Genomic DNA, 23,528 nt, shown 5'->3' on the forward strand with positions numbered 1-23,528 from the left:
TTCAAGTTCCATGATTCTATGCATGTGTTTCCCTTTATAAAATGTATACATGTGCAACAACATGGATGAACGTTGAAGACATGCTAGGTGATAGAGACTCTATGTAAAAGACAAATCTTGTATTCCCCTTACATGAGATACCTAGAGCAGTTAAATTCATAGAGTAGAATGGTGGTTGTGGGTGGGGAGTTAATGTTTTATGGGTACACAGTTTTAGTATGGGAAGATGAAAAAGTTCTGGATGTGGATGGTGGTGATGATGGTATAACGGTGTAACAGAACAGAACTGTACACGAAAAAATGGTTAAAAGAGTCCGTTTTGTTTATTTTTCTGTAGTAAATATATAGCCGATACTCATTTGTTTGGTTTGTCACTCATTTGTTTGGTTTGTTTGTCACTCAGCAGATATGTACCTAGACACTGGGGATACAAAAAGGAATTTGGTACTTGTCCTGGAAAAGCCATTTAATCTAGTAACATTACACTAACATGACACTACTAGTGATTTTCAAGGAGATAGAGGTTTAAGTTTTTAAGAAATCGTAGCTTGTAAAAGTTTTGCAATATGATAAAAAGATGAATTCTGGGAAAGCAACTGTTAGGATTTCCTGGCAGTCTTAACTGCTTGTTGATCTAGAGGATTCTGATGTGAATGTTATTTTGCCCCAGGGTACTTGAGCATAGCCTGAAAGCATGATTTTTAAAAACTACCAATCTGGGTGAAAACTCTCAGGTGCACGGATGGCATATCGATCCTCCTCTGTCTCTTGTGAATTGAGAACCTGGGCACAGACTAGTGGTGTCATTTAAGCGGCAGACTCATCATCCTGGAATCAAGTTTAGGCTTGGGTTTATTGCCAGAGTGTAGGGCTTCTTTAAAAGGTTCTGAAGCTATACGAGTGTCTACCTCATATTCTGAGTCTACCATAGAGACAAATTATGCATTCTCAGGAGAAAGATAGTCATTGTTTAATGACAGTGTGATTACCCATACTAGCTGGTGGAAGTCTTGTTTTTTAACTCTGATTTTTGACATTGGCCTGTACCAGTAAGTATCGTGTGAGGTACTTCACATACATATAACTCATTCAATTGTTATTTTTTAAGTTTTTTTTTTTTTTTAATTTATTTGTCAGTGATAGAGGGAGAGAGAGCGAGCGAGCACAGGCAGACAGAGAGGCAGGCAGAGGCAGAGGGAGAAGCAGGCTCCCTGCCGAGCAAGGAGCTGGATGTGGGACTCCATCCCAGGACGTTGGGATCATGACCTGAGCTGAAGGCAGCCGCTTAACCAACTGAGCCACCCAGGCGTCCCTAACTCATTCAATTTTAATAACAGCTTCTAGGTAGTGGGAATCAGTTCTACAGATGAGGAGACAGATAGTGGGATTTAATAAAGTAACTTAACCACATGTTTCAGAACTACTAGTTGGTGGTGCTGGGAATCAAAGGTAGTCCACCTTTAGAGCATATGTGGTTTTGTATTATATATTGGGCCAGTGCTTTGGAACTTGCTTTTGGGATGATTGATTACTAATTTTATTTGTCTAACTATCATTTGTTGGGTATAAGGATTAAAAAGTGACAGTTTCTACCATTTGAGACCCCCACAGTTTTGAGAATTACTGCACTAAATGCCTTTGTTAAGCAAATAGCGTAGAACCAGAGTTTGCAGACTTTTTCTCTCTAGAGAGAAAGAAAACAAATATTTAAATTTTTATCTTTTTAAATAATCTCTACACCCAATGTGGGGCTTGAACTCACTACTCTGAGAGTCACATGGTCTACTGACTGAGGCAGCCAGGCTCCCCAAGAAAACAAGTATTTTATTGACGGAATTAAAAATGTAATAGTCGAATACAATTTTTGTAAGGCAGGTGTGTTACAGGAGTAGAATTCACTTTGGGAGATAACATTTCACATGGGGTTCAAAGTTAGCTTTATCTATCAAAATGGATGGCAGATGTTTATCTATTAATGCTGAAATCTTTAGTGAGGTTGCAGGTATGTCATCTTTGAAAATGTCTTTACACAGACAGGTATTGCCAAATAATCCCATGAGCATATAATTCTTTTTGAGCATATGGTTTATTTGAGCACATTCATCTCTTGGAAGGCATTTATAGAATTCTGTTAGATTCATTTCTTGATATTTGCCCTTTTTGGGTACCATTACACTGCAGAGTAATCCTTTCCAATGGAAGATTAGATGGAAGTTTTGTGGGTTTTTTTTCTTTTTCTTTTTTTTTTTTTTAAGATTTTAAGTAATCTCTACACCCAAAGCGGGGCTCAAACTCAAAACTTCAAGATCAAGAGCCACACACTCACCTGACTGAGCCAACCAGGAACTCCTAGGTGAAAGCTTTTCACTTGCAATCTAGATGATTTTGAAAGATGGGTATTTACTTTGCACTTTCATGAAGATTGGAAATAATGCTGGAACTGTAGTTTGAATGAAAAAGATAGGTCTTTCAAGTTTTTTTTTTTTTTTCAAGATTTTATTTATTTATTTGACAGAGATCACAAGTAGGCAGAGAGGCAGGCGGGGGGCGGGGGAAGCAGGCTCTCTGCTGAGCAGAGAGCCCAATGCGGGGCTTGGGGCTTGATCCCAGGACCCTGAGATCATGACCTGAGCAAAGGCAGAGACTTAACCCACTGAGCCACCCAGGCGCCCCGGGCTTTCGAGGTTTTGTGTGAACAGAGATATCATTGTGTTAATTTTGATAGTATAGGAGGAGTGAATAAGGTAACTTTACATTACCTGAGGTTCAAACAGTGTTTACTGTTCAAGTTAATTTGCTGTTATAATGTATTTCCCATAAAAATGCTATTTTTTTGCCTTATAATTTTTTACTTAATTCATTAAGAAACATTATCAAGTCTGCAACAAAAGCTATTTCCAAAGCCTTTCAGTATTCAATAATAATGTTTAAGGGTGGTTCTTCAGAAAATTTTAGGTTAAAAAAAATCCCATCGATAAAATTTTGCTGCGAAGCCTTTGAACCGCTGTTTGGTAATGCAAATCAGGATCCACCTTCTATTTCTGACAAAAAAATCACAGAACTGACGATGGTTCATTCAGTCTATAAAAGTGAATTGACAGTGAATGCAGGTGACTTTTGACAGTACTGGCTCAGCCTGTGATTAGAAGTTTTGTGGAGTACCTGCTGATGAATGTACAGGGAATAACCTTGTGCTTGAAACACCTTAACATTTTCACAAGTCCTGTACATTTGTCCAGTTAAGTCTTTTCTTCTTTACATATTTTTGTACCACCATCATTGGTGCCACGTCTTAGCAGATTCAAATTCAGGTTGTATTAGTGTTCTCTCAGGCGTCTTTGAAGATTCTCACCTGTAGTTGTTCTGTGTAGACTGTTCAGAAAGGCTAGTTCTTGGGTCATTTCAAACCCAGCATTGATTTCTGCAGTTAAACAGCTATGCAGTGTCTATAATATCTGTTGAACCAAGAGGCAAGGAAGACCACGGAAAATCATTCTTCTCCCCTTTTAACAGATGTTCGGTTGTTGAGCAGTTTTAGATTTACAGAATATCTGAGAAGATAGTACAGAATGTTCACATGTACACCTCATGCCCATTTCCCCTGTTAACAAATTAGTATGGTATGTTGTTCGTAGCTAATGAGCCATTGTTGATGCATTGTTAACAAAGTCCTTACTTTATGCACATTTTCTTAATTTTTACCTGATAACCCCTTTTCTGTTCCAGGAGCCTATCTAGGATATCCTGGTATATCCATTTGTAGTTATGTCTCCTTAGACTCCTCTTGGCTGTGACACCTTTTTAGACTTTTATTTTGGGTGACTTTGACAGTTTTGAGCAGTGTAGGTTAGACAGTTTGTAGAACGTCCCTCAGTTGGAATTTTTCTCATGGCTAGACTGGTGTTACGGATTTTAGTGATAAAGACCATAGAAGTAAGGTATCATTTCCATCACATCATACCAAGGAATATGTGTTACCAACATAATTTATTGTTGATGTTAACTTTGATCACCTGGCTAGGTTTCTCTGCTGTAAATTATTTCCTCCCTTCCATACTTTACTTTTTGGAAGGAAATCACTAGGCTCATTCCATTCCACTTATGGAATGGAGAGCTGTGTTCCACCTTCTGGAGGGTGGAATATATACATAAATTACTTGGAATTCTTTGGCATGGACATTTGGTCTCTTCTCATCCATTTATACAGTTATATCAGTATAGTCTCAGGGATATTTTATACTTTGAATTATCCATTACTTCATTTTGTTCAGTTTTTTTTTTTTTTTTTTTTTAAGTTTGGCTCTTGAACACTCTTAGTTGGATAGGAGTGTTCTTTTGACATAATCCCTTCATTGCGGTGGCTTTTGTATGTTTGTTGCACTTTCTTCCTTTCTGGCATTACAAGATACTCCAGGCTTATCCAGTGTCTTGCTGGCGTCAGCCCTTGAGTTAGTCATTTCTCCAAGGAGCTTTGGTTTCTTTTATTGGAGAATATTATTAGAAATCGAGGTGTGGGTGCTAGATGTGCTTATTGGTACTGGAATGTTACTGCTTATAGGTCTTCTCATGTGACAAAGCAAGGAAATACATGTGTGTGTACATATAGGAGCTATGTGTATAACAACATTTTATATATATGTAGAAATACTTGTAAATATTTCTGACGTATCTGTGTGTGTCCATTCGTATAAGTGAAACAGGAGCTTATACTGGTATCTCCACTTCTAATCCAGTACCACCTGGGTCATTCTAGCCTTTCTGTCTGTCTTTGTGGCCTCCTACTCCCAACAGTGAGAAGTTTGCTTCTCACCATCTGCCATCCATTTATTTACTAATTCCATACTTATTAATTCCAGTATACATGTATAATGTTTTCAGAATTGTTAACCCATACCACCATGGGAAACAACTTTAACGTCTAGAATATAGTGATTATGTGCAGTTCCTTTTGCTGTTTTCCTTGTTCCACTCTTTTCATAGTTACTTAGGTCAGCTCCTTTCCCCTCCACCTGCCTTTTTAAAAATTTTTTTTAATTTTTTTAAAAAGATTTTATTTATTTATTTGACAGACAGAGATCACAAGCAGGCAGAGAGGCAGGCAGAGAGAGAGGAGGAAGCAGGCTCCCTGCTGAGCAGAGAGCCCGATGCGGGGCTCGATCCCAGGACTCTGGGATTGTGACCCGAACCGAAGGCAGAGGCTTTAACCCATTGAGCCATCCAGGCGCCCCTGCCTTTTTTTTTTTTTTTTTTTTAAAGATCTATTTATTTGAGAGAGAGCACCAGTGCATAAGAGGGAGGGGCAAAAGGAGAAGGAGGGAGAATCTCAAGCAGACTCCCTGCAGGGCTCAGATTCCTGATGCTGAAATCAAAAGACTGATGCATGTGCTTACCCGACTATGCCATTCAGGCTTCCCTGCTTTATTTTTTAATTGACTGCTGCTTTTGCTCCCATTCACATCAGCTTTTCCAGTCAAAAGGCTAAGAGGCTTGAACAGAATGATTTTCTCTGGACACATTACTTGGCTGCTGCAAACATGATTTAATCAACTCACTGTAAATAAATGGCTTTCCCTGTTAAGCTAACAAATGAACCACTCAGAAAGTTACTTTGGTTGTAGCTTCATTTTTACTTTTTTGTTTTTGTGAAGATCTTCTGTTGCACTGAGATACTGTTTTACATTTTCTCATTTTTTTTTTTTTTTTTTTTTTTTTTTTTTTTTTTAAAGATTTTATTTATTATTTATTTGACAGAGAGAGAAATCACAAGTAGGCGGAGAGTCAGGCAGAGAGAGAGAGAGAAGCAGGCTCCCGCTGAGCAAAGAGCCCGATGCGGGGCTCGATCCCAGGACACTGAGATCATGACCTGAGCCGAAGGCAGCGGCTTAATCCACTGAGCCACCCAGGCGCCCCCATTTTCTCATTTTCTAACGGAATGCTGTTAGATATGAATATTGTGATGAGTGCTTAGTTTGGTGATGTCGACACACATCATATTCTTGGCAAAGTTACGGTGTTTTTTCTTCTTCTTTTTTTTTTTTTTTTAAATTTTATTTTTAAGTAATCTCCACACTCAACATGGGTCTTGAACTCACAACCCAGAGATGAAGAGCCACATGTTCCACTGACTGAGCCAGCCAGGTGCTCCTTCTTCCCATTTTTTTTTTTTTTTTTTTAAGATTCTATTTATTTATTTGACTCAGAGAGATAGAGATCACAAGTAGGCAGAGAGGCAGGCAGAGAGAGAGGGAGAAGCAGGCTCCCTACCAAGCAGAGAGCCTGACGCGGGGCTTGATCCCAGGACCCTGAGACCATGACCTGAGCCGAAGGCAGAGGCTTTAACCCACTGAACCATCCAGGTACTCCTGGTGTTTTTTCATAACAGAATTTTGCCATATAAATCATTAACAAAATAATCCACACTCTACACTGCCCCTTAAATGGGTAATGTTCAAAGTCCCCTTTTGTCTTGTTTTAACATATGGAGGTATACTGGTAATTTAAAACTAGTAATAAAATGGCAGAATGCATGGTACTTGAATGACTGAACTGTACCCTCATCCCTGCAGTCTTTGGCAGCACAAGGTGGTGAGACCTTGTAGACTCGTTTGCAGCTACTCCACTCTGCTGTTGTGTGAAAGCAGCTAGCTGTAAACCAAGGAACATGTCTGTATTCTAGTAAAAGTATTCATAGATGTTGAAGTTTGAATTTCATAGAATTCTCACACATCCTGAAATACTCTTGATTTTTTTCAACCGTTTAAAAATGTAGAAACAATTCTTAGCTCATGGGTGGTTAGGGAAAAAAAAAAAAAAGGAAAAAATAGGCTGGGCTTGAATTGGCCTTTGTGCATCATTTGATGAGCCCTTGATGTAGAAGGCCCTATATTCGCCACCCATATGGGAAGTATCTTTTTCTCCAAAACCACTTGTATTTTCACCAGACTTGGATTCTGTTTTGGTTCCTGCTGATGCCATGGAAGGGGCTTAGAACAAACTCCGCATGGTTTTCTGTGGTAAAACACTAAAAGTTTATTTGCCCAGCTGTCATAATCTCCTCAATCCATAGTATTCCACCCCCCATCCCCGGACAGGAAGTAGCTAAGGTTAAATTTTGTTCTTTTTACTTTATTTTTTTTAAGGTTTTATTTATTTATTAGAGACAGATCACAAGTAGGCAGAGAGGCAGGCAGAGAGAGAGAGAGAGGAGGAAGCAGGCTCCCTGCTGAGCAGAGAGCCTGATGTGGGGCTCCATCCCAGGACTCTGAGATCATGACCAGAGCTGAAGGCAGAGGCTTAACCCACTGAGCCAGCCAGGCACCCTCAAATTTTGTTCTTTTTTAAAGATGCTGTTCAAGAGAGAAAAGAGAGAGTATGTATGCTGGAAGAGGAGCAGAGGGAGAGGGGCAATCAGAATCTGTGCTGAGTGGAACCTGAGGTGGACTTGATCTCAGGACCCTAAGAGTGGGATACTTAATGGACTGTGTCACCCAGGCACTCCTAAATTTTGTTCTGTGGCTATTTTGGTTTACTTAATTAGAAGATACTGCTCTTTTGTTCACTTTTATTGGTATCTTGCTATTAATGCTAGAGGAAATTAGTCTTACACAAGCAAGTTATGCTTGGTGGTTTTAGAGGACTAGCTTTAAACTTAGGTTCAAAGGAGCAGGTAGGGTCATCCTTGTGTTTTCTTCATGTTCTTTATCTCAGTAACTAAGATTATTGGGTCCCTGAGGTAAGATGAGGAAAAAAATAATTCAAGTCTTTAACTTTAGGGTACAAATATAGTCCTAGAATATTAGTATTTAACCCTCTGTTTGGATTTAGGAACTATGTTGCTACTTAAGGTCTGGTAGTGTTTGGAATGTGGGAGTATTCTGAGGTGCCTTCTGGTCTAAGCCACTCCTGTCCTTCACCTGAATTATTAGAGGCAATATCTATTAATTTCTTCTGACCTTGTCCCATTGAAACCTGTTCTGTACTCAGCAGCCAAAATGATCCTTTTAAAACATAATTCTGGTCATATTACTCTTCTACTGAAAACTCTCCATTGGCTGCCCACATTACCCAGAAGAAAACCAAAGTCCTAAAATGGCTTGCAGGACCTGTATCTTCTCCCATATCTCTGTACCCCCAACTTTCCCCTAAAATATAAGCTCTGGGAATGAAGAGATACTTAAATTGTCGACCCACCATTGCCTAGAATAGTGTCTGGCAATGTGGTAGATACTTGATAAATTTTTTATTGAATAAGTGGACAATTAGGGAAATTGTGTAAAAGGGGAAAAGGTCTATTGTTGGCAGTGCCATGGTGTCCTTGTTAATAATCTGGCATTTGACCAAGGAAAAAGTAGCCTGTGAATGTCCAGATGACACAGGCAGGACAAGCTGGGGAGGGTGCATAAAGACGGTGGCAGGGATGACTCAAGGCTTTAGGTGTCTCCTTTCTGTCACGGAGTAAATAAGGGCTAGATTCTCAGATTGGCTTCTTCACCCATTGCAACAGTGGAAGATTGAAGATTTGTTGGGATGATAAAATTCTTGCTGATGTCCAAGAGGAGGTTAATTAATAGGAAAGAAATACGGTGGGGTAGTAAAACGGAAGGGTGTGTATGTGTGTGTGTTTGCTAGCTATCTGGTTAGAATCTTAAGGATGGGTGTATTAATAGAATAGCCCATTTTTTTTAATTCAGTGCATTGTAAAGTAAGCGGTTCTCAGTCCAGGAACAGTCACTTCGACTTCCCTCCAGCTGATTGCTGTGAGCCCCTATTCCTCTGCAGTTAGAAACAAGGAAAAGCTTTGGCTGATGTAACCTAGGATATATTCTAAGAATAAGCATCATGAATATATGGGAAAGTATTTTGCAGGAAAGTTTTTGAAAGTGCTGTGTTACTGTGAACTCCTTAAATGTAAACACTGTCGTTAATTTGGTGAAAGGGCTGACCGAATACTAATGTTATCTGAATAAAGTAGTCTTAGCCTGTTAGTTTTAAGAGTAAGTTTTTATTATTTTTATTATTGTTAATTACCTGATTACCTTTGGTATAGGTCAAGATTTTATTGCTTGGGTTTTCAGTTTACTCAGCAAACACATATCAGTGTTAGGTATATATAGATTGTAGTCCTTTGAGGGAAACCGATATTAATGGATGTAATGAGATGAGTGTAAGGCGAGACATGTCCAGGATAACACGTAAAAGCAGTACAGAACTCAGCCTATGTGCACCAGGGACAGACAGCTTGCTGGGGAACGAGACCCCTGTAAGAATGAGTAGGGGTTTGGTTGGTGGGAGGGGAGGAGGCATTCTAGGCTGAGGGTTCACATATACCAAGAGACCATAGCTTAAGCAAATACATTCCTTTCTTTTCCTGGCTTAGGTAGGCAGAGTTCAGCTATGTGCAAACCACAGATTTTAGAGAAAGCTAGGGTGGTTGTCTTTAATTGAGTGAATGCTGAGTAAGTGGGGAAAAAAGTGATTAAGACTGCATCTTCAGATTATTTGAATGTTGGGTGTCTTCCTACTCTTTAACAATATGAATGAACGATAAAGCTTTAACAAGCCTGGAGGAATAAGGACATTCATACTTGCTCATCTTGGAACTTTGTTTTCCTATTTGTTTTGGATAATACTATATAGCTTTGATGTATGGTCATATTAGTAATGTTTAGAACTGAGAGTATTTAAGTAACTGGATCAGAAGGGTTATTTTGTGTTTTAAGGGATGAGGATGCGAAGTTGTTTTAATTTGCAGTGTGTTAAATTCAGTTCGGCATTCCTCAGTTACATTTTTTAATTTCAGATATCTAATTCTTCTGAACTAATTGTCCAGGTTAAATTACGGAGTTTGTGAATTAGTCTTGCATAATGCAGACTATAGCACCTGAAATATTGCCAGTGAGAGTATCAGGTTATAAGGGGAAGGTTTTAGCTTTCTGTTCTGCAGCCTTACTGTAGGTAGGGGGTTGGATGGATAAAAACCTGAGTGGGACCAAAGACCCTCAGGCCAGTATGCTTCGAGAGAGAAGGTCCATTTGGAGTGAAGTTGAGGGTTAAAGTAGAGTTTTTGCTTTGAGATTTGAAGCATCTGTATTTCATGATACAGTCTGCAAGGTTTGGGAAGTTGTCTCATCACTGCTTGTTTCCTCTTGTTCCAGAATTGTATCCTGACTTTGTAAACTGGAGAAGCCAGTGACACTGCCAGTGTTGTTTGCGGTAGTGTCTGTTTGGGATCCGGTGCAAGTTGAATCATTGTTCAGATAAGGTAAATGTATGGCGCTAAAAGGAACTAGTAATAACACTGGCGTATTAAACCAGCTTTATGTGTTAAAGAGTTGTTCAGAAGATTCCTTAAGGGAAGTTCTGCATTGTTAAGCAGTGTTTATTTTTCAGCTTAATAAACTGAAACAGGATGATTATAGTAGCTCTGCTCTCCTCTCTGATTCTAAGTTGTAGAATCAGCAGTTTCTATTTTACCTGAGTAATACATGTTTATTCATTAGGAAGTATTGAAAAGATCATTCATAAACTATACGTGTATAATCATTGTTAATATTTTGATGAATATTTATTTTCATATGTGTATTACTTGGATATGTGTGTGTTTAAGCAAAATCGGGGTTGGACTTCCCTGTCCCACCTGGTTCTTGTTAGCATTCCCCGTTTGCATTTTTAAATGACTCGTGGCATTTAAACATGGATGTGCCATGTAATTTCAAATTATCTAACTAGTTCCTTTTTGGTAGACATTTAGGCTCTTCTGCATTTTCCTCTTGTCTGATAGCTATGTGATAGACATGAATACATTTATGTATACATTTGATTTTCTCTCATAGTACATTTTCTTAAAAGCATCTTATATATTTATTGAATTTAATTTTACTTATTAATACACGTATAAAAAACCTTCTTGGTCCCTAGAAGCTGTTGTTTCTGCTTCTACTGTTATTTTTGCTACTGCTTCTACACAATAAGCTTATTTTGTTACTTACTGATTTTTCTGATTTTTTTGGTATTATCTGTTAATTTCCCACCTTGGATGGTGGTGGTTTCTAGTAGAATTCCCTGACCACTTCACACATTCACATTTATTTTCACTCTGGTTATAATACAATTTTGCTTAGAGCACTATTCACTGTTGGAGGTGTATGGCTGTGTATAACTTACAGCTGAATCATTTCACATGCCATGGGTAATTTTCCTGTTTTGCATAGCTTTTTATTTTCTGTCGTAATATCTTTTTTTGCTCCGTTTTGCTTAATTTCTGCTTCTCATCAGTAATTAATCTTTAAAGTCTACCCAGAAATGTAAATATTCCTCAGTATTTTAAATATTTTAGCAATATTACAAGTTTTACCTTCCTGGAGATACCTTTCTTATCTGCTCCATTTTGGATGTTATCTAGGCAGTTGTCATGCTTGCTCTGTCAACATCATCATCTTCATGACTTTTCCTGTATCTTTTGTGCTGGATCCTGTTAACTTTTTCCCATATCCTTTCCTTAATTCAGTCTCATTTTGGAAGAGCACCTTTCTCCATCAGCTTCCTGAGAAAAGGGTACACAAGAGGTGAATTGTTTAGACATGTAGGTATTTACTGATAGTTTGGTTGGGTATAGAAATCTGATTTTTTTTTTTTTTAAAAGATTTTACTTATTTATTTGACAGAGATCACAAGTAGGCAGAGAGACAGGCAGAGAGAGGGGGGGAAGCAGGCTCCCCGCTGAGTGGAGAACCCAATCGGGGCTCAGTCCCAGGACTCTGGAATCATGCTTGAGCTGAAAGCAGAGGCTCAAGGCCTCTAGAAGGCCCCTAGAAGTCTAATTTGGACATAACTTTCCTTAGAAAATTTTGAAGATACTGCTCTATGGCTCTTTGCCTTTCACCGTTCATGAGATACCAGTTATCTTTGACCTCTGCAACTTTAGAACTTCTCTATCCCAGCATTCTGAAATTTTATTATGTTCTTTATGTGGCTCTTTTCATCTAATGCCCTGGTCACTTAACTGAAACTTAATGTCCCTCAGTTCTGGGAAATTCTCTGGAATTATGTCCTTGATTTTTCTCTCCTTTATTGTCTCTATTCTTTTTGTGGAATTGTTAATTGGATGTTGGATCTTTTGAACTGATCCAATAAATTTATCCTTTTTCTGCTGTTCCCATCTCTATTTACTTTGTGGGAAATTTCTTTGATTGCATTTTGTAGCCTTTGTTGTTTTTTTCCACTTAAGTTCATTTCATTTCATATTTATCAACTCTTTCTTTCCTTGTCCATTCATTCATTCATTAATTTTATTTTATTTATTGGGCACCTGGGTGGCTAAGTCGGTTAAGTGCCTGCCTTCAGCTCAGGTCATGATCCCAGGGTCCTGGGATGGAGTCCCGCATTGGTTCTTTGCTCAGCGGGAGCCTGTTTCTCCCTGTGCCTGCTCTTCCTCAGCGCACATACACTGTCTCTCACACAAATAAGTAAAGTCTTTTTAAAAAAAAAAGAAAAGAAAAGAAAAGATTTTATTATTTGAGAGAGAAGAGAATACAGAGGGAAAGTGAGAGGGAGAAGCAGACTCCCTAATGGACAGAGAGCCTGATGTGGGACTCAATCCCAGGACCCTGAGATCATGACCTGAGCCAAAAGCAGATGCTTAACCAACTGAGCCACCTAGGAGCCCCGTCAGCTTTTTCTTTTAAGTAATCTGCACTCAGCATGAGGCTTGAACTCGACTCCCAAGATCAGGAGCCCCATGCTCTACTAACTGAGCCAGTCAGGCAACCCCATTTTCATCAACATCTTTATTTGCTCCATTCTTCTTCTTCATACAACTCTAAATAGTGACAGTCCCTACAAGAATATAGTTACGCTTTTTTTTTTTAATATTTTATTTATTTATTTAAAAGACAGAGATCACAAGTATGCAGAGAGACAGGCAGAGAGAGGAAGGGAAGCAGATTCCCTGCTGAGCAGAGTGCGGGGCTCGATCCCAGGACCCTGGGATCACGACCTGAGCTGAAGGTAGAGGCTTTAACCCACTGAGCCACCCAGGTGCCCCATATAGTTACTCTTTTTATACGTATGCAGAATCTTGTGCCTTCTGTGGCTGCCAGGACAGGCTGGCAGTTGGTCTTGAATTTTCCCATGCCAGTCAGGGATTCCACTTGCAGTAAATTACAAACTCCTTCCTTCCCACCTCTCATGAAGGCTTTTCAGTTTATTGACATGGATGATAAGATTTATTTATTTATGTTATTGTGATAAGAGCATTTAAGTTGATATCGGTCTTAACAAATTTTTTAGTGGATATTGTTGACTATAGATAGAGCATTGTACAGCAGATCTCTAAAGCTTATTAGTCTTAGTTAACTGAAACTTGTTGCACTTGATTAGCAAATTCCCATTTCCCCTTACTCCCAGTCCTATGGCAACCACATTCACTCTGATTCTACGAGATTGTTTATTTGAGATGCTTCATATAAGTGGAATCATGCATTATTTGCCGTTTCGTGACTGGCTTATTTCACTTACTGTCATGTCTCCCAGGTTCATTAAAAAAAAAAAGAATTCTTTTATTTTTCTTTAAAGGCTGAATAATAGTCTGTTGTGTGTGTACACCACATTTTCTTTATCCATTCTGTTGGTGGACATTTAGGTTCTTTCCACATTTTGGCTTTTGTTAGCAGTGCTGAAGTGAGCATGGGAGTGCTAGTATCTCTTTGAGATCCAGATTTCACTTCCTTTGGATAAATACCCAGAAGTGGAATTGCTGGATTTGCATTCTTTTTTTAATTTTCAGGAGCTCCCTTTTGTTCTCTGAAGCAGAGATGAAATAGTATTATAGTATTTAAGATTGTGATAGTTTCCTCATGTGTAAAATGAGAGTAATAATAAATAGTGTGTACCTCATAGCAGTGTTGTAACTTAAGCAAATGAATGTATGCAAAGCATTTGGGAGAAGTGCCTGGTATTACTTTATTATTATTACTTTCCTGTCCTTTTATGGTGGATGCAGTATCTTTTATCTCTGAGAAAACTGGTAAATAGGCTTACCTGGGCCTATCAGATAAATACTAATATTTTCTTTTTCAGTGGCTTTTTAATATTTCTTTAATAAAGCAGGAATTTTATTTTTGTTTATAGTAAGAAGGAGGAATCTAACTTTTTGGGCCAGGTTGTACAGACTACTGATTTATCCTTTTATCTGATTTGAAAAACCACCTTTGGGGGTGCCTGAGTGGCTTAGTTGGTTAAGTGTCTGACTCTTGGTTTCAGCTCAGGTGTCATGATCTCATTGGTTGTCAGGCTCCAGGCTCAGCAGGGCTCCTGCTTGAAGATTCTCTCTGCCCCTTCCCTCCCCACCAACATTCTCTTTCTTTTTCTCGAAGATTTTATTTATTTGAGAGAGAGAGAGGGACAGAGAGAGTACACAACCAGGGAAAGGGAAAGGCAGAGGGAGAAGCAGGGTCCCTGCTGAGCAGGGAGCCCGATGCGGGGCTTGCTCCCAGGACCCCGATATCATGACCTGAGCCAAAGGCAGCTGCTTAACTGACTGAGCCACTAGGTACACCTTAAATAAAGAAATCTCTTTTTTTTGACAGACTGAGAGAAACAGAGCACACAAACAGGGGGAGTAGCAGAGGGAGAGGGAAGCAGGCTCTCCACTGAGCAGGGAACGCCGTGTAGACCTCTATCCCAGGATCCTGGGATCATGATCTGAGCTGAAGGCAGAGGCTTAACTGACTGAGTCACCCAGGCGTCCCTAAATAAATAAATCTTGAAAAGAAAGAAAAGAAAAGCTACCTTGGTAAAGTGTGTCTTACAGGGTATGTTTTTTTTTTGGGGGGGTGAGGTAATATTTCTTTTTTTTAAGATTTTATTTATTTATTGGTCAAAGAGAAGATGCAAGTGCAAGTATGGGCACGAGCACAAGCAGAGGGAGTAGTGTGATTGGGACTTGATCCCAGACGTTTAACTGACTGAGGCATCCAGGTATCCCCGGGGTGGTGGGAGTGTATTTCTAAACTTTGTATTTTGTTCCATTTATTTCTCTAATCTTGTACTAATACTCAGTGGTTTTAACTGTAGCCTTATTTCATCTTTTACTTAGTAATGCAAGCCTTTTTTCCTCTCCACCCTCAGTAAACTAAATACAATTACATCCATACTCCATATTTTCATCCATAGAGAAAGATTTCAGTTCTTCAGGAGACTTAAGTATTGGTAATTAGAAAACAAAAGACTAGAAGCATATGTACATAGGAAACCAGTTGCATAATTTTTTAAATAAGCATACTGGATTTTAACCACTTAAGATTCTTACCTTTGTCTTTTAAGGCTGCTTTTGATTTTTTTGATATATTCAGTCAGTAGATGCTTGAGTCCTTGTTACTGTGCCTGCTCTATGTGCTCGGGTTACCAGCAGTGAGCAAGACAGACAGGACTTGTGTTCTTGGGGAGCTTACTTTTCTAGTTTGGGGAGGCAGATAAGATAATTTCAGATTTTCCTAAGTGTTAGGAATGAAACAGGACTACCAGATAACTGAGGGCTGGGGGTGCAGTGAGGTTTCATTGGATAATACGTTACAGGAAGGCCTTTTCAAGTAGCTGAGAGTAGCAGGATGGGAAAGGATCCGGCCATGCTCGAGACTGCAGAAGAGTGTATTTGGAGACAATGCCAACTGGAAAGGTGCTGAGACTCTAAATCCCCGCCTTGTTCTAGGAACAGAAAGAAGACCATTGTGGCTCCGAGAGAGTGGTTTGAGATGGTGTTAGACAAGTAGGTGAGGGCCACATCACTTCGTATTTTGAAGCTGTGGCAAGCCAGATCTTTCCTATATAAACCTGATGAGTTCAGTTTTGTTCCTTTATTAAGGAATACATATAAGATGTTCTAGGAGATAAATAGATCTGTTTCTTTTTATTTTATTTTATTAAATTAAAAAAAAAAGATTTTTTTTTATTTGTCAGAGAGATGGAGAGAAAGCACCCAAGCACTGGGAGTGGCAGGCAGAGGGAGAAGCAGGCTCTGCTCTGAGCAAGGAGCCTGATAGGGGACTCAATCCCAAGATCCTGGCATTATGACCCAAGCCTAAGGCAGACGCTTAACTGATTGAGCCACTCAAGTATCGCAGTAGATCTATTTCTCTAGGTGGTTTATATGCAGTTCCTGAGGAAAGCCCAGAGAGAGGAGCAGCATTGCTCATATATATCTGAACTAAGTTCTGGTTGGGTGTTTGGATCTAACTGGAGTTGGAGTAGTTGTGTTGTCTTTAAATGTAGGTAGCTTTGAATAGTGCCTAATTCATTTTTTAAATAAATACTTTATTTGAGAGAGTGTGGGGGAAGAGGCAGAGGGTGAAGCAGACTCCCTGCAGAGCAGGACTCTATTCCAGGACCCCGGGATCGTGACCTAAGCGGAAGGGAGTCACTTAAGTGACTAAGCCACCAAGGCGCTCCCTTAATTCTTTTTAAATGGAAGCAGTGGGTTGGGCTCTTGGTTTCTTTTGTAGACTCAGGATAAAATCCAAAGTGATAGCAGATCTTGAAATCATTTTTGGTTCTTATGTAGAGTTGTGTGTTTATTTAAGACATTTTTCTTTTTTTCTCCCTCAGTATATCTGGTGAAGTGCAGATATAAATGGAAAACCATCAGGTGGTTATATCAACAGGAGAGTCTTAGTGGATAGAAACTATAAACTGTAAAAATAACAGATGCATTTAAAAGTGACTAAGTAGGGGCGCCTGGGTGGCTCAGTGGGTTAATGCCTCTGCCTTCAGCTCAGGTCATGATCCCAGGGTCCTGGGATCGAGCCCCACATCGGGCTCTCTGCTCTGTAGGGAGCCTGCTTCCCTTCCTCTCTCTCTGCCTGCCTCTCTGCCTACTTGTGATCTCTGTCTGTCAAATAAATTAAAAAATCTTAAAAAAAATTTAAAAAAAAAAAAAAAAAAAAAAATAAAAGTGACTAAGTAGAGGCGCCTGGCTGGCTCAAGTCAGTCAAGCGTGCCATTCTTGATCTCAGGGTTGTGAGTTTCAGTCTCATGTTGGATGTAGAGATTACCTAAAAAAAATTAATAAATAAAAGGTGCCTAGGTGCTCAGTGGGTTAAAGCCTTTGCCTTTGGCTCACGTCATGATCCCAGGGTCCTGGGATCGAGCCCCACGTTGGGCTCTCTGCTCAGTGGGGAGCCTGCTTCCCTTCCTCTCTCTCTGCCTGCTTGTGATCTCTGTCAAATAAATAAATAAAATCTTAAAAAAAAAAAAAGGGACCAAATCATAATACTGGATCAGATTTAAAACTTGAGCATTCAAAAAGATGTAATCATTGTTGTCCTCTAGGACAGCACTGTGCAAGAGAAGTCCAGTCTGAACTGTACATAATTTTGGATTTTCTAGCAGCCACATTATAAAAGAAATCAAATGAAATTAATTTTAATGATATTTTTATGTAATATATCCAAAACATTCTCATTGCAACATGTAATTAATATAAAAAATAGTGAGTTAGTTTACATTTTGATTTTTGTACTAAGTCTTTGAAATTCTTTATTTTTTATGTGTGGCTCATCTCGGTACAGACCAGTAACATTTCAGGTGCTTGGTAGCCGTATGTTTATTGGACAGTGCAGTGTGAGGGCTTATGCATCTGAAGGAACAGAAAAATTAATGATTCAGTTATTGAATGATACATTCCCATCTTCTAAATATAAAGCCTTGAAAGAATAACTTATAATGAAATAAACTTAAACACACACTTTTTTCCTTCTAAACCTCTGTGTGATATAGACTTGTTTAGAGAAGATGATTTGATCCTAGAAAGATCAATGTCTGTAAAAGATATCAAACAACTTATTTCTCCTAATAGAGTTATAAAGTAGAATTCTGTGTAAACAGTGGTGTCTGTGTGTCAGGGGTTGGATGATAACTTCATGAAGAGAGACCACAGTCCTTCTCCTTGGAATCTGCAAACAGTGTTCTGTGTTCCAAAGGCACAGAACCCTTCCAGGTTTCCTCAGTAAGAATCTTTAATAAATGGACTTCTTTTAAAGCTCTATAGGTGATAGCAGTATGCACCACTGGTTCAGCCCAAGGTATTTGTAATAGTAATTTCATTTCATTTTATTTTTTTTTATTTTTAAAAAATATTTTATTTATTTATTTGACAGAGAGTGATCACAAGTAGACAGAGAGGCAGGCAGAGAGAGAGAGGGAAGCAGGCTCCCTGCTGAGCAGAGAGCCCGATGTGGGACTCGATCCCAGGACCCCGAGATCATGACCTGAGCCGAAGGCAGCGGCCCAACCCACTGAGCCAACCAGGCGCCCAGTAATTTCATTTTAAAATGAGACAGTTAAGTGTCCGAGTTGGCTGTTTAGTTTTTAAAGAGGTTTAGTACCATAATGAAAGCTGGAAGGAGGCCATAGATCATTAGTTTTGTGGGGGGGGGGGGAGGTTAGATTATTTATTTATTTTATTTATTTATTTATTAGAGAGAGAGAGATCACAAATAGGCAGGGAAGGGGGGAAGCAGGCTCCCCGCTGAGCAGAGAGACTGATGCAGGGCTCATTCCCTCGACCCTGAGACCATGATCTGAGCTGAACACAGAGCTCTAACTAACCCACTGAGCCACCCTGGTGGCCCAAGAGGCCATAGGTCATTAGTTAACATAGACTGTACTGTCTTTAAGTTTGAAGAGCTGAGAGTTCCTCTAAAAAAATAAAAAGATACTCCCTAGCGGTAACACATACTCATTTAAAACTGGCACTAAAATTGCTGTTACCCACCCTAGAGATAGAGGAGAATAGCCTCTGGGGTGAAGTGAAGATTATTGAAGCTGCTGATTGTGTTGTTCACTCTGTTTCTCTAATGATGAGATTGATTGCATAGATGATCTGTTAGCTTAGTAGACCCCCACTGAGTAAACTCTCAAGAGTAGATGCCACAAGTTGCCTACATTGGGGATACTGTGATGAACAAGTTCCAAATGAATGGCCTCTCAACTTGCTGTTGATGTTCCCTGCTAACACCTAGCAGCAAAGGAATTTGTTCTCCGAAGTTTGTGACTGTAGAATATGATCTTTTCGGATGCCTGGGTGGCTCAGTTGGCTGAGCGACTGCCTTCAGCTCAGGTCATGATCCCGGAGTCCTGGGATCGAGTCTTGAATAGGGCTCCCAGCTCCACGGGGAGTCTGCTTCTCCCTCTGACCTTCTCCCCTCTCATGCTCTCTCTCTCTCTTTCAAATAAATAAATACAATCTTTAAAAAAAGAATATGACCCTTTTTTGCTTCTGTATACCTCTCAGTGCAACACATGCTTTAGCTAATATAAGGTATAAAACACTGTATTCTGTGATTACTTACTACTAATAGCAAGAAAATAGAATTCAGTGAACTTTTGTTTGCTCTTAGAGAGGTTCCCTAGCATCTCCTCACCACTCTGAGTTTGTAGCTAAACGTAACTTGTGGCAGGAACTTACCTGCTATATGCCAGGCAGTTTTTGTGCACTTTCTTTGTTCCCACAGTGGTTCTGTAATTGGTACGTCACTCTTGGAGGATTGGGAAAGTAGCTTACCCAGCTCATGAGTGCAAGAGGCAAGAACCTAGTTCTTTTCCAGTGCCAAAGCCCCTACTCACTGCAGAACCTGGTCCAGTATTAGAAAGTGACTCTCAGGGGCCCCTGGTGGCTCAGTCAGTTAGACGGTCCGCCTTCTGCTTGGGTCATGATCCTGGAGTCCCAGGATTGAGCTCTGCATGGGGCTCCCTGCACAGTGGGGAGTTTGCTTCTCCCTCTGCCCTTACCCCACTTGTGTTCTCTCTCTCTCTCTCTGGAACGAATAAGTAAAATCTTTTAAAAAAAAGAAGAAAAGAAAAAGTGACTCTCGGGTGCTGTCCACTTGAGATAGGGCATTTTATTTATTTATTTTTAAAGACCCCTCTCCCCCCCCCTTTTTAAATTTTTAAGCTCTACGACCAGTGTGGGGCTGAAACTCACCACCCTGAGGTGAAGAGTTGCATGCTCCACTGACTGAGCCAGCCAGGCGCCCAGAGATGGGGCATTTTAGATTGATAATTCAGCATATTCCCTCACTTACAACCACCTTCATGCCCATCTTGAAGTAACCTTAGATTGTGGAGAACACTGAATGAAACCTGGATTCGAGTCCTAGCTTGGTTGCTGTGTGTCGTGATTATTATGGCTCCCCTTGCCACTGAGCAGGACTTCCCAGCCGCCTGTCTTTTTTGGACTTCATGACTGTGAAACATGGACACCAAATCCCTCTGGCTTTTTGTTTGCTTATAATAAGCTTATTCATTGGAGACCTGGTTGACATACCACTGCAGGGATGGTCCCACATCCCCGTATTAGTTTGCTAGGGCTGCTGAGAGTACAGACTGGGTGCCTTCAGCAAGAGCAGTTTCTTGTCTTACACATCTGGAGACTTGGAATTAAAAAATCCACGTGTTGGCGGGGTTGGTTCCTTGGCATATAGGTTGGTCTCTTCATACTGTCTTTCCTCCACATACCCCCATGTCCAGACGTCCTCTCTTTATAAGGATAACCTACATCTCTGTAGAGATCCTGTCTCCAAATGAGGTCACATTCTGCAGTACTTGGGGTTAGAACTTCAACATACAAATTTTGGGGGTGAGGGGGAAACAGTTCAACCCATATTCTGTTCCCCATGCCCTGTTTCCCGTTATCCCACCGTACATCAGTATGTGTACAGAATTAATGAACCAGTACTGATACATTGTTGTTAACTAAAGCATTATCTCTGTTTCAGCACAGGAGAAAACTTCAAAGAGAGACTAGGAAAAGATCCCAAAGTAGTGACCTCCTTTCTGACTTTACTCTAGTGCATGTGCAGGAAAACTCCCAAAGTCACATTATGAACCTTTTCTGTGTGTAATTACAACAGGACAGGGACCTTGTCTTTCTTGTTTGCTGCATCTAGCATAATGTGCAGCATGGGAGTTAGTGTTGAGTAAATCCGCATGGAATGAACAGAAGTACACCCCTGATTCTTGCTGGACCATGGTATTTTTGGAGAATAGACTCCTACGACACTCTTCCTAAAGGAACTATAGGCGTACCTACCTTTTACTGTACTTCACTCTGTTGAGCTTTGTAGGTACTGTGTTTTTTGGTTTTGTTTTGTTTTTACAAATGGAATGCTGTGGTATCCCTGCATCGCGCAAGTCTGTCGGTACAGTGCATGTTCGCAGCCGTTTTGTCACTTCATGTCTCTGTGTCACAGTTCGGTGATTCTTGTAGTATTTAAAACTTGTTAAATTATATTTGTTATAGTGATGTATGATTAGGGATTACAACCTGCTGAAAGCTTAAATGATGGGTAGCATTTTTTAGCAATAAAATATTTTTTCATTAAAATAATGTATTTTTTTAAGACATAGTGGTATTGCACACCTGATAGACTACAGTATAGTGTAAATGTAAGTTTTAAACCAAAAAATTCATTTGACTTACTTTATTGCTGTTTGGAATCAAACCTGCAGTATTTCCAATGTGCGCGTCTATGTAGAGATTATGAAACTTGCTTTAATGAGAGAGCAAAACTTTTTAAAACAGAAATGATTGTATATTTACTTTTCCGTTAAGCATCTCTAATGCGCAGTGTCCTGTTTGTTTGTAAAGCCTGACTGACTTATGCCTATCCTGAAACCTTAGAAGTTGTATGTCCAGTATTATCCACATTTAACAAAAGAATAAACAAACCTGCAGAGATTATTACTTTCTTAAAGTTCCCCAGGACTGTCTTACTCCAAGTCACTTCCTTTCACTATGACATTTGTAGACAAACCATAGACTGTACTTACTACACAGGGTGCAGCAAATAAGGTTATTTACCACTTACTTGTTATTCCTTCACAATACCTCTAAGAGGCATACTTACAGTAAAAGAAATTGGTGTGTAAAATTCTTTGCCTGCATTTTATTTCACTAGCTTCTTTCAAGCTGGTGACTCAGACCTAGTCCATTGTTTGTGTGGATTTTTCAGACTTTCCAGGCACTGACTGATTTTGAAATTATCTTTCTTTCTGTGAGTGTTACTAATACCCCACCAGTTAAGACTTCCATATGTTTAATTTCTGGTTGAGGGAAAAATAGTTTTGTTTTTTTTTAAAGATTTTATTTATTTATTTGACAGACAGAGATCACAAGTAGGCAGAGAGGCAGGCAGAGAGAGAGGAGGAAGCAGGCTCCCTGCTGAGCATAGAGCCCGATGTGGGGCTCCATCCCAGGACCCTTGGATCATGACCTGAGCCGAAGGCAGGGGCTTTAACCCACTGAGCCACCCAGGTGCCCTGAGGGAAAAATAGTTTGATTAAAAGAGTGAATAAAGGTGTTCCCCCAGCAAAGATTTGTCATTGGGATCCTAATATTTTCTCTGATGTCAAAGAAGGCAAGTAAGCAAGCTTTATGGAACTCTGATTGCTGTGTGGAAATCAGCCTTGAAATAACTAGTGCCTTTCTGCCTGCTGTACTCTGTGTTTACTGAAAATACATATCACTGAATTTTTCCTACTTTTCTAAGTATTCAGAAGTAGTATGGTCCTGGGGTGCCTGGCTGGCTCAGTTGATAGAGTATGTGACTTTTGATCTCGGGGTGGTGAGTTCAGGCCCCACGTTGGATGTGGAGTCTACTTTAAACATTTTCTTTTTTAATTTTTAAATGTTTTATTTTTATTTATTTGACAGAAACCCAGCAAGAGAAGGGAACACAAGCAAGGGGAGTGGGAGAGGTAGCAGGCTTCCCGCTGAACAGGGATCCCGATGTGGGGCTCAATCCCAGAACCCTGGGATCATGACCTGAGCCACGCAGGCACCCCTCTTTTTAATTTAAACAACAACAACAACAACAACAACCCCCCCCCCCAAACCGGAATTGTAATATGGTCCTGTTCTTTTAAAAAGTGAAAGATGGAAGGAGTGGACTTTGCCCTATCATTGGGACAAGAAATTAATTAAGTCACTGAAGAGCAAGAAGGAAATGTGACTTCTTGCTGACTCTGTGATGGAAGAAGCTAGAAGCAGTGTCCCACATCTTGACAGGGGTCTGTAGCAGAGCCCTGACTTGTTCTGGGAATTCATCTTTACCAGGTGAGGGGCTTGCCTGAATTTGGTATGGGTGGCTTGTCCCAGATGCAAGTTGGTAAGGTTTGTTGTTTGAAGAGAGCCCGAGAGTGAGAGGGATGGATAGAGGCAGAGGGAGAGAGATTCAGAAGCAGACTCCCCCACTGAGTGCAGAGCTCCATCTTACAGTCATGACCTGCACTGAAATCAAGAGTCAGGTGCTGAACCGACTGAGCCACCCCGGTGGCCCAAATGCTAAATTTTTAGTTATAGTCAGAAGGTAAGTGGCCAAGTCCCTGGTCAGCTAATAATGTATTTTCAGGCAGATTGGCTAGTTTTTTTATAAAGGAATAGAATGTGATGAATGTGAAATGATTACTTCTATAGTAAGTTTCAGTACTGATTGGCTGGAGATGGAAGGATGATTATTTTCTTACAAGATTTTTAT

The 23,528-nt window shown here is 39.9% G+C and overlaps 1 protein-coding gene across 6 annotated transcripts in view; it reads left to right on the plus strand.

The window, feature by feature from the left end:
• THRAP3 (thyroid hormone receptor associated protein 3) overlaps positions 1-23,528 on the plus strand; it is a 75,664-nt gene that overhangs the window by 16,863 nt on the left and 35,273 nt on the right. For 5 of the 6 annotated variants that reach the window (XM_045064199.1, XM_004740775.3, XM_004740778.3 and 2 more), the window contains one exon: positions 10,155-10,261. The exons of the other annotated variant lie outside the window; for it this stretch is intronic. The gene's annotated coding sequence lies outside the window, so the exon portion shown is untranslated. The remainder of the gene's footprint in view (positions 1-10,154; positions 10,262-23,528) is intronic. 6 annotated transcript variants of the gene reach the window in all.

The sequence above is a fragment of the Mustela putorius genome, unplaced genomic scaffold (genome assembly GCF_011764305.1).
Source record: "Mustela putorius furo isolate JIRA1106 unplaced genomic scaffold, ASM1176430v1.1 tig00003853_pilon_pilon_pilon, whole genome shotgun sequence".
Taxonomy (NCBI): domain Eukaryota; kingdom Metazoa; phylum Chordata; class Mammalia; order Carnivora; family Mustelidae; genus Mustela; species Mustela putorius.